Genomic DNA, 12247 nt, shown 5'->3' with positions numbered 1-12247 from the left:
CAGCAGGGGTTATCATAGGTGTATCTCCCTTACTCTGACAAGAGTGAGGGTCCCTGGTTGGACAGAATGCATACTGACTGCCAACCAGCGACCCCATTTCTAACAGACACTAACATACTCAACATCACTGACACACATAAATTGTGTCTGACAGCCCAACTAACCATCACGCATCCATACATCTGCCACACAACATCGATACAATGGCCATCAATTCTTTCATACTCAGACAGCCATTCGTAATTGTACAAATCCCAATCCAACTATCCACTCAAGTTCTCCAACCACACAACGTCTCCATCCTGCTACCCACGCCACTACAGATGTAAATTCACTAATCAATAAAAATACAAGCAGCCTACTTCACAAAATGGTCCCGCAGTCACGGTCAATGCCCAACATTCGTGATGCGAGCCTCCGCAGTCGTGGTTGGAGTCTCGCACTCATGGCAGGAACTCCTCTATGGAAAACAGTTGTACGGAGGTTCCGCTACAAGTGTGGGACCCCTGCCCCGACTGCGGGGGCCACCACCGAAACTCTGGGGCCTCTGCTACGACTGCGGGCCCTTCTGCACAGTAGGACAAAGGTGTCCAAACACTCACCCTTCCCCTATGCAACTTGCAGTTCATTCATCTATGTCATTCATTCAAAATATGTACGTGTCTACATAAGCACTGGTTTATTGTGACTCATCCATTCCCTACTACTGACCCCTGGATACATATACATCCACTCATACACTATTTGAAGAATTCAAATATCCATTCAACAAAAGCTTTCACACGAGACTTAAAAGAAATGCCCAAACATCTTTATACCCATTCACTCCCTCACCAATCATGTTATACTCAATTCACTCACTGGTTCACTCACTGATTCACTCACTTACTCACTCGTCCAACAATCCCGCCACTCACTGGAGAACATCCTCATACATCCACCCATTCACCCATCAACAATTTTCCAACTTCCCACTTACTCATCCATTCATCCTTTAAGCAATATATTCACTCTCTTACCAATCCATACACACACACACACACACTCTGAATTATGATTCAACAATTTTCAGCGACACCTTCGAACTCAATACAACACACCAACTCCAATATGTCCACAAGAAACAGACACATAATGCCCGAGTTGACCTCTAGAACTGAATGCTAGTATTCAAACTTTCCGAAATAGTGAATACTACTCTAGCTAAGATCTCCAGAGTTGGACACAGTGCTCAAAATGAAGTGTGCAGAACTGGACACAAAAACCCATAGGAATATTCTAAAATTGGACACTGCATCTAGATGCAGCCTACAAAACGGTGCACAAAATACCATACGTTGCATCAACGACTGTACTGATCATTCCATTTCAGGCAACCAGAACTGATGTAGTACATCAGGTTTGTTCTTTAAAAATACTAATAATAATCCCGGTGTGAGATAAAGAAATGGGCACTTCCAAATGGGTCTTAATGCATTTGACACAATACTCTCGATGAAGCTTGAAGAACTGATCTCCAGATAGAACGGAAATTGATTTGAGGTGTTCTCCAGACTTCTATGAAATGTGACTGGAATTAACTCTAGAAGAAGCAAAATGCTACAAATGAGGCTTTTAGAATTAAAAATATAAGGACTGGGACAGACAAAGTTATTTTAGTGATGTGTTTACTGAACAGATATAATACACAATTTTGTTTCTGCTACCCATACTTCCAGAACTGGACAAGACACTTCCGATGTGGACTTCTGAAACTGACACAATTTTTGAAATAAGGTTAAGGTACTTGACGCATACTTCATTTGATACCTCCACTGCTGGACTCAGCACTCCCAGTAAGACCTCCCGAGCTAGAGACAGTGCTTCATAAATGGGCTCCTGGACATTAACAAAATGTGTTCATATATGTCTCTAGACACAGCTCCCAAGCATGTGCCTCTAGAACTGGGTGAAAAATGCAAGAATAGATCTACTAGACTGAAGAAAAAACTCCAGACAAGGCTGCAGAAGGGATGTGTTCAACGAATAGTTGTAATGCATCACACCTTTCCTTCTGTTTAAATCTCAAGAACTCGATGCAGTACGCACCAGAACAGGGCCTGTTGGTCCAGATGAGTCCTTTAAAATTGGATTTAGGGGCATATTTATGATCCCCTAGCGCCACCTTGTGTCACCTTGTGCCACAATTGCGGCATTTATTTTGATGCAAATGTGGCATTAAGGTGGCATATCCCGTGCACCATATTTACAAAGTGGGCAATGCTAAATGAGGCTTACATAGTGAAGGAGGTACAGAAATTAGGGAGGAGATAAGGGAAAGGGTCAGAGAGAGGGAAATTCAGCAAATGTGAGAGAGAAACATGAAACAAAAAAGGAAGTGGGAAAAGAAAAAAAATGGGGTCAGATAGAAAAGGTGAAGAAAGGAAGTGTGAATAGAGAGAAGTGTCACAGTTTTGGGCGGGTCTGATCAGGACTCTGGTTGGGACACCCCTTGAGGTCACTGAATATCCTAAAGCGGTAGTATACTGGGGAAGAAGAGCAGCTAAAGGCATACACGGAAAGGACAGCTATGAACAGGCACAGGAAAGTAAAAGCAGAGCAACCCTTGTGTGAATAAACAGGAAACAGATTACTAATGGACAAACACGCTGGGGTTGTACACAGAGTAAGGCGCAGAACCTCCCACAGTGACAGGGAATGTCAATGCCTCTGTGCAGTTTGCTCTTACAGATAGTCACCCTGCCATTCCCATGGAAAGGAGGCAGCAGAAGTAATTCTGTCTCTGGACCCTAGAGCACAGACAAGGAAAGTACTTACATACACAAGACATGCTCTTGTGGGTCCAGCTGGAAACACAGTGGCGATTCCTGAGAAAACAGCAATAGCACACTGTCACTGTTAGGCACGAAAGACAACGTCTAACACTGGACAAGGATGTGGGCTGGAATTGCCTCCTGGAAACCAGGAGCCAACCCCAGAACAAAGGAGGACACTTACACACTGGTGAAGACTGATAGAACACTTACCAGACACAAATAACCAAGAAGAAACAGAAACAGAAGGGAACAAACTAAGAGGCAGAGGCAAGAACTAGGAACAGGCTCAGGCTGAAGCAAAGGCGGGAATAGGACTTGAAAACAGGGCGCAAACTTCTGGCTGGGACAAACAGAGGCAGGACTGGGAAACTGAGAGCAGGCTCTGGCTGGAACAGGCAAGGACAGGGCTGGAATACAGGGAGTAGGAATGAGTAGTAAACAGGACTGGGAAACAGAGAGCAGGTTCAGGCTGAAACAAGGCAGGAGCAGGGCAGAGAAACAGGGAGCAGGCTCTGGAAGAAACAAACAGGTACAAGGCTAAGAGATAGGGGGCAGACTCTGGCTGGAACAATCAGGAGCAGGGCAGAGAAACAGGAAACAGGATCAAGCTGGAACAGCACAGGAACAAAACTGAAACACCGTCTGACAAGGGGTCTGTAACACAAAGGAATCAAACTCCAATGCACGACAGGGATCTTGAGGAAATGGCTGCTTATAAGCAGTTCCAAGCTGGGCTGCACTGGAGAGGTTTCAGGTGTGTGTAGTTTCAGACACTTGCAAGTCCTGGAGGAGAGGATCCGGTGAAAAGGGGCAACTGGACTTCTCCCATAGAAAACAATAGGAAACAGAATCCGGGCTTTCCTGACTACCAGGCTGTGCATTATGGTATTTGCAGTCCCAGGAAGCAAATGTAGTGCAATACAAGTGTACCATGGAGAAAAGAGAAACAAACAGGAGTCAGCAAGGGACTCTAGATAAGTGTTGAAGGTGATTCCCAGGCTTCCGACAGTCCCCTTACAGCGCCCCCTAGAAATGGGACGACATAGTCGTAACAAGAAGAACAAAAGAAAAAAACACAAAAGGAAGAAAGTAAATGTTAAGGGAAGGAAGGAAGGAAATGTGGAAGGAATGAAGGACGGAAATGTGGAAGGAAGGAATGGTGAAAATCAAGAAGGAAGTGTAAACAGTTGTATGGATGGTAAAGTGAAATGATGGGTGTAGGAAAAGTTAAAAGTATGGATTTGTGAAAGGATGAAAGGGTGAGTAGATGAAAGAATGAATGAAAAAACTGTGAAAGATAGGAGAACAGATAGATAAGTGGAGAGAAAGATAAATGGGGGAGTAAAAGGATTGCTAGGTGGGTGAATGGCTTGGCGACTGGATGGATGGAATGCATCTCTTCCTGAGATACAGAAAGGAAAGCAACTAAAAAGATAGGTCGTACAAAACCCCCATAAATATACAGAAAATGGGAAAACAAATCATAAACGAAGCAAAAGTGCTCTAGTTAATGAAGGAAAAATGATTGCACTGCAAAAAGAATGTGACTTCTTCTCTCTGTCTTGTTTTCGTTGGCAAAGCTAAGTGTTTACCAATTTACTGAAAAAATCAAGAGGGAACATAATTGAAACTTGTTTCATAATCTGATCGTCGGCTGCATGAAAGCGGTGGTTTGAGCCAGTGTACGTTTGGAGATAAGACCCTTTAAAGTAAAGCTGTTGCATTGCATGAAGCCTTCTCCGCCTTTGATTGCCTATTTGTTTCCCCTCCAAGGTCTGTGTACAATTAAGCTAGATGTACAGCATATGGCGAAGTAGCCCATTAGGTGGCTAAGTCTTAGGGCAGCTAAAAGCCTGCCTTTTCCAAACAGCAAAATCATCGTGAAAAGTCAGAAATAATGACTACATTCAGTCAGTGCTCGTCGTTGACTTATATGCCTATTTAGGGGCATATTTATGAGCTTTAGTGCCACCGAAGTGTCACTTTTCATGACGCTCTGGTAGCGCTATGCCCTGCGCTGTATTTACAAGGTGGCATTAAGCCACTTTTTTTGGCTTAATGCCACCTTGTAAATACGACCCCTTCACATGCAGCCCTTTGCCTGGAAGGAGCATGAAATGGGTGTTGCTGTAGGCGTGCCCACAGATTTGCCTCAGATTTAAAAATTTTCGTAAAGCTGAGGCAGTGCCAAAATCTAACCCCACGTCAGGGGTAGCCTTTGCAAGGCGCAACGAGGAGGAATACTTTTATTCCTCCTCGTTTTTTGCTTTTTTTATGTGTGCTGCAGAGCAAAATGCTCAAAATGATTGTTTATGTGCGAGAAGGTGTCCCTTCCTGCAACTAAACAACCATTTGAAAATGATGCTTTGGCAGTTCTGTGTGTGCTTTAGAATGCAGCACACACAGAAGTGCCAAATCGCCATTAGTGAATCGCACATAAACAATCACAACCCTCAACACAGACATCCTTGCACGATGGTGCAAGGATGCCTGCGTTGGCACTGGTAGCTAAATTTAGTGCCAGCGCAGGGGACAACACAGAGGTGCACCGTAATCAATTAAATACAGCGCATCCTTGCATTGTGAAAATGAAGGAGCGCTGTGCTGCAGGTAAATTTAAAAAAGTATGCAGCTGAATTAATAGTAACGTTTCATGGGACTGTGATAAGTCCTAAGCCCTAATCAGGATAACAGAGCCGAGTCTCCGCGTCGTCAGGGTTCGCACTGACTTTTTTGGATTTACCTGCCTCCTTGACATCACTGAAAAGAAGATAGTGTATGAATTTCTTCTGACTTATTCTTGTTAACATTGAGTGCCAGGCACAGTTTGCCTTTGAATGAACGAATTATATCATAGATGGGTTGCATAATACTATGCTTTTATGCCTTGGGAAAGTCACAATAGTGACGAAACACGTGTTGGCTGTTGATGAGCAAATTGATACGAAAGACTGTTTTAACGCAAATGAAATTCCTGGTATCGCAATCTTATAATAAGGAAGAATTTGTTTTGCAAGAAACATTGGTCTGGGATTTTTGTGACCTCAAAGACATTTAAACTACATCTATTGTGATTGAGACTGAGCGCTGTGGTTAGATTTCAATACTATTGCAACCTACCCTGTGCCATGGTGCACCGTATTTTAAATACAGCACACACATGGTGGTGGTAGGGGGTGATAAGAGGCACAAGGCAAGTGGCACTGCACTGGGTGCAGCGCCACTTTTCATTAATCTGCCCCAAAGTATGCAAGTTATGCCTAAGTAAGGAAACTATTTGCTATTTCTGTTTAAGAAAACAGTCTTTCTAGTAACCAAGACATCCTGGCAAATGGTATATAGCATCAGCAGTGCCATCTACACCAACTCTGTAACCTCTATACAATGCAGGGTATGCTCAGGGACAGAGAAATGTAATTTGCTGTACAGAAAAGTCAATATCCCTTCTTCAGGAACTCAACCGAGTGCCGCCTACTTCAAGAGCTTATCTGTGACACAGAATGAATAATGGCTGCTGTGAGCTAGTCCTCTTCGCTGTTTGTATCCTTTCTCGGCTGGTTGTGATCAATTAATTAAGCCGAGTTTCATGCATTTGAGGTCTTGTGCCTTGACAAAAGGTTCAGATTGCTCCCAAACTCACACTTTTGATGACTTAAAAGTAATTTTAATCAAAAGTTCTGCAAGTCTCGGACTTTACAAGAACAAAAAAACGAGAACAGCAAGCATTGATTTGGCATCCTAAAGACATTACTGTGACATTCATATTTCCAATATATAAAATATTTCTTAAGAAGTGTCTAAAATCTTAGTGGAGAAATGCTTGCAGTTGAAGGGATAATCGTGTTAGGCTGATTTGTGTATTCCACTGTGTAGCATACAACCAAAGAACAGACATTCAACTGCTTGCTCACTCACAATATATCTTGTATTTTAAACATTCCGCGCGCTGTCATTTAATTTTCTCCCCTCCCTCCCTTTGAAAAGGCTGTTTAGCTCCCTAGTGCTCCAAAGCGGCCAGTCAACGGACTATTAGTAGCAGGGCTTTTGGTTGGATGTCTAAACTGGGGTGCTGGGTCTCAGAGGGGCGTGGCCTATGTAATTAAGGGTTTAGCTTAAACACATAAACTAAAAATCTGTGCTTACCATAGAGTGCCGTTCGACTTGTATTTTGCTGCCTCTTTTGATAGTTTTATCCAGATATAGTACAACAACTGACACTACACTTGAAACAAGCTAGGACTATCGACTTTGGCAATGGTTGTTAGATGCATTAGATTAATCCCAGGCAATACAGCACCCAGGATAATGTGCTGCATGGCTTATAAGGTTCAAAAGGCAAGACCTGTTGACTATGCCAATGCTTGTTAATACATAGAGCCTGTCCTGCTGCACTCTTTTCCCAGATGGGAAACTGCTATTGAGACTAGAAAGGCTAGTAAGTGGCAGGTCACAAGTTCAACACCTGGCATGACCACTTCAGAGTTCTAGTCTCCAGAAGGCTTGTAAATGAAGCCCCACAATTTGCAATAGTAATCTGTAGAAGCACAGTGTAATAAGCTATAAGAAGATAGCTCAAACTGGTATCTATTGAAGTAAAATAGTTAAAGAGCTAGTTGTTATGATTTTATGGAAAACTCAGTAATGGAATGCTTATCCTTATTGGCTGATGTGGTGTTCTCTGGTGGATAGCTATACTGAGCTGGCCTTCGGGGAGCATCACCGAGGTCCAGTTGAGTAAAAAACTTGAGGAAAGTAGATTACAGACAGTCTCATCTTTATTCAGTCACAACACTGGTGCAATATACACCAGGCCAGATGAATTGAGGCCTATCCTGTAGATGTTTACATTATCCGCAATAAGGAGTTGTCAGGGTTAACAGCAGGTACCCCTTTTTCACGCTTTCGTTCCTTTTTCACTTTCCTTGCTGTTCCTGGCCTCAGGAGCAAGAATAGAAAGGAAAGAGGGCACTTCAAACCATATTTACTCTAGGGAGTCTCTGGTCGTACCTTCTTCTAGCCCTTCAGTAGCAAATAAAGTACTGTTGACTGCCTAAGGGCGGGGCAAATGTCATCTTTGTGATGTCATTGGATAATGGGACAGTTGTGAAGTCACTTCTGCTCCCTGTGGTGTTGTGGTGCATTGATGTTCATGGATGCTCAGAAGTAGTGTTCTGATCGGGCAATAACACCTTAGTGTAGTGTTAGCAGTTCATAGGTTGTCCAAATGGCACACAACAATTTGACTTGTTTGTCACATTAGATTGGATAATATACAAAGTCATATTTTGCAATGTGATGGCTGGAGGAAAGCCGAACCTGAATATCACAATGATATCTGTGCAGAAACCACATAGAAGCAGCTCAATAAATTACCCCATTAGGATGCAAGTTGAACAAATTCTACCCTTTGACGTACCACCAAATAGCAAAAATCGAGACTTCGTAAGGGTCCAGGTCACATTTAAGTTGCTCATGATCATAGAGCCCTGCACGCAGGGGCCTCGACAATTACGATGAAGAGTATAGTTCTTCCCCAACCAACCAGGAACCTCATTCACAGTGTAACTAACCTCGAGAATGCCAAGTTTCAGTATGTTTCTCACAAATGAAGAGATACATAACGGACCTTAGAAATTAATGCAAACAATTCAAACTACTGTAATTTGAAAGAGAAAGGGAGGGGTCATGGGGCACCCCATCCTTGTGAATCCCAAAGGAATGCAGAAACACTTTAAGACCATTTCTGAGGTCTCAAAGCATGTAATGGTTTCCGTATACCAGAGGCGGGGGGCAACTATAAATAACATGCAATCTATCAAAAAGTAATGATGTGCACTGCTTGTGTAGTCTGCAGACGTCTGGACATACAGACAGTAGTCCCACCCACTAATTAATGCACTTCCCTTTGTTGCCTATACAATGTGCCTTTTAAAGGAACAAGGGTCACAACGAAAGCGTATTTCCGAATCCGAATCCTGGGATGGGGTGTGCTGTTCCATGCAAGTGTCTATTCCAGCATTCACTGCTTACCGTAAGCAGCAGTAATTTGATTTCAGTCTACTTAATGTGCACCTGACTTATTATTGAGCACCCGAAGTGGGTTCCTGTTCCTTACACAATTTGTCATATTGGCCCTCATTACGACCTTGATCGGACCGCCGGGCGGCCGCCAATGCAGCCGCACTCCCGCCGCGGCCATCAGGAGATCCCCGCTGAGCCGCAACAGAGGAGCCGGCTCCAAATGGAGCTGGCGGTGTGGCGGCCGTGCGACGGGTGCAGTTGCACCCGTTGCGCTTTTCACTGTCTGCATAGCAGACAGTGAAAAGCTGCACGGGCCCGTGTCAGGGGGCCCACGACTCCCTATACCGCCAGCCTTTTCCTGCAGTTCAAACCGCCAGGAAAAGGCTGGCGGTAGGGGGACTAGTAATCCCCTGGGCAGCGCTGCAAGCAGTGCTGCCCTGGGGGATTGAAAACGCCAGGACCAACGTGGCAGTGAACCGCCGGGACCAACGTGGCGGTAAACCGCCGGTCCCGGCGGTGCGACCGCGGCGCTTTTGCCGCAGTAGTAATACTAGGGATTTCACCGCCAGCCTGCTGGTGGTAAAATCCGCCACAACAACCCCGGCGGTCCAGGACCGCCAGGGTTGTAATGAAGGCCATAGTGTCCTAGACACATTTCTACAGAAAATCCCTGTAGAACTGGGCAGAATTCTCAAGAGGTTGCCTACTGGACTAGAAACACTATCTCAGACGAGGCTGCATTAGTGAGGTGTTTACTGTAGAGAGTTAAGGCAACACCCTCTTCCGTCTGTTTAAATCTGCAGATCTCAACACAGTACACTTGAAGTGACCCCAGGACAGGACATGCTGCTCCACATGAGACCTATTGTAATGGAGTTGTAATCTGCTTCCAGTCTTATTAATGTGTGCCAGCCTTATTAATATACACCAGAAGTCACCCCTTGACCTGTACTAAATGTATCATATACAGTAGTAGATAGAGCACTCCAGATGATTCCTGTACAACTGGATAAAATATACAGGAAGAGGTATGCATGACTAGAGAAAATACTCTAGACAAGGCTGTACTAGTGATGTGTTCTCTGACCAGTTGTAATTCACCACCCCTTTCCTTCCCTTTAAATCTCCAGACGTTGACACAGCACACCAGAGGTGGCACCATAACAGGACATGTTGCTCTAGATAGGTCTGCTGGAATTAGTGCTTCAGAGGTGAGCCCCAGAACTCAACAAAATAGATGACCAATGTATGCCAGAGGTGGCCCACACAACTGAATACAGGGCCCTTCTAATGACCTCTTGGACAGTAGATATAACTTAGATGAGGCCGCAAGAACTGCAAAATCTAGATGAAGAGTCCAACTAGGTTGGATACAGTACTCCACACAAGTATGCATTAGTGAATTATCCATTATGCAGTCAAGGAAATTGCAAATGTATACATATCTTTGCATTGCATGGACTTTGCGTATCCTTGCATGCTCTTTGTTGCATATTGAACAAGATTATGCTGCTAGCAGTCTCTTTTCCACATGAGGACCTGGAACAGTTAACCAAAATATCAAAACCTTGTTCACAAAGCCTAAGTGTACTGCATTCAAAGAGTGATGGCAAGACTTTCCTTACTCTGGAATAAAGTACCGGTGTTTTTTGTACATGGTAGGAATGTTAAAATGTTTCAGTGGGCTTTATAGAGTTTAAAATGCTAAACAAGGCAGAGTGATTAACAAACCAGCCAACACTCTACCATACTGTGTGCTTTTCACGGTATACCTATTTACAAGGCTAATAATTCTGTTGATTGCCAACTCTTATTTCAGTTCATGGTAGTTTTATGATTCACCATGTCCATTAAAAGGTTTGTGCATTGGTGATGTTCTTTTGTAACATGAACAAAGAGTAAGACTTAAAAGAAATTAAAAGAAATGTAGGGCAGAGCCTGGTCTAAACAATATGAATGATCTTCAAGGAGCACCTCCACATAGCGCTTATAACCAGTTGTGCAGCAAACTTTGTGATATGCTTGATGACCTGCAAGGTATCATGGATGAACCCTGGGAGGGACTGCACCTCTCTTCCAAGGACAAAAGGCACAACACTCGGTAGTGCAATCTTCTTCACAGTGAAACTCAGAGCAATGGAATGGAGGCTTCAACTCAGGTGAGAATAGCCTTGTCAGAAGGTTGGGTGAAAGAACAGCTGCTGTGGCACACAAGCAGAGCGAGCTGACTGGGTACCAATGACCATGCCTGGGATACAAAATCTGCACAGATGGCTGCAAGCTAACTGTGTCAACAGACAGCCATGTGGACAGCCCCCTTGAAAGAGAAACACCCTCCTACTGAAGATGAAGGAAACTGATAGCCTAAGAGGCTAGCAGCACTTTGAGAGGACCTGTTGCAAGCACGGGGACATGCACTGCCATCATTACTTCCCTCAAACATACCAGTCACCTGAACAATACTCATAGAGCCCATACCCTGCATGCCACATATCATGGACAGAGGGTCGCTAGGTAATGTCCCTCCCCGGTAACACTGCATGATAGACTGAATGTGCTTTGGGTAACAAATAAATGGTCACAAGGCCTACCAGATGACCAAGTATTTTTTTATCTGCTTCGGGACCCAGAGTGACATATCTGTTCATTAAACATTCTCTTTTGTACTCCCTTGCACTCTATATGGTTTATGTTAATTATGATTGAACGTGTATGCTTTTCGTAGCTTGACTGTCACTGTACTAGGAAAAAAGTGATAAGTCTTAAGGTGGCTCGGAATCCATGTCTAATCTCCTACAACTGACCAACTTTGAGAGGCTTTCCTAGTTTAACCACGACTTCTCGACAGCCTCCATGACCTCCGCAAAACTGGCACATCAAATGTTGTTTTGTGGTGCCATTACTGGGAGCAGACAGTGGATCAAAACATGCCTGATACCACTTTGGACACAATTGTGAAGAAGATATCCTCAGGTGTGACAAAAATGGTAACTCTGGAAAGGAAAATACCTGATATGTAGACTCAGTTTTGAACTGTACATTATGTTCTCTTCTTTCGTCAACCTTTGAACACTATTGAGGAAAACATTTACAACATAGAAGACAGTCTGTACACAGATAGTGACAGGGGTCAGGAATTGTGGCATAAATGAATAGATTTCAAAGACAGCTTGCACTGTTATAACATACTAATTATGGTGTACCCAAAAAGCGAGAGAGAGGGGTGATGAATGGTAAGCTTTTTTCAAATGACCCTCTCCTCGCCACCTGGACCTGGAACTTCCTTAAGCCATTGAGTTTCAGAATGCAATTTGCATCAGAGATCGTGACCATCAACATACCACTAAACCAAGACCTATCATTGCATGCTACAGAAAATGCAGGACCTGATGTATTAGAGCAGGGTTCTG

General features: G+C 43.8%; 1 protein-coding gene across 1 annotated transcript in view; it reads left to right on the top strand.

Moving 5' to 3' along the window:
- The window catches only part of TTC34 (tetratricopeptide repeat domain 34), a 516120-nt gene that overhangs the window by 327649 nt on the left and 176224 nt on the right, over window positions 1-12247 (top strand). The window lies entirely within an intron of this gene.

Source organism: Pleurodeles waltl, chromosome 6, assembly GCF_031143425.1.
Source record: "Pleurodeles waltl isolate 20211129_DDA chromosome 6, aPleWal1.hap1.20221129, whole genome shotgun sequence".
NCBI lineage: Eukaryota > Metazoa > Chordata > Amphibia > Caudata > Salamandridae > Pleurodeles > Pleurodeles waltl.
This window is presented reverse-complemented; position numbering and strand designations above follow the sequence as displayed.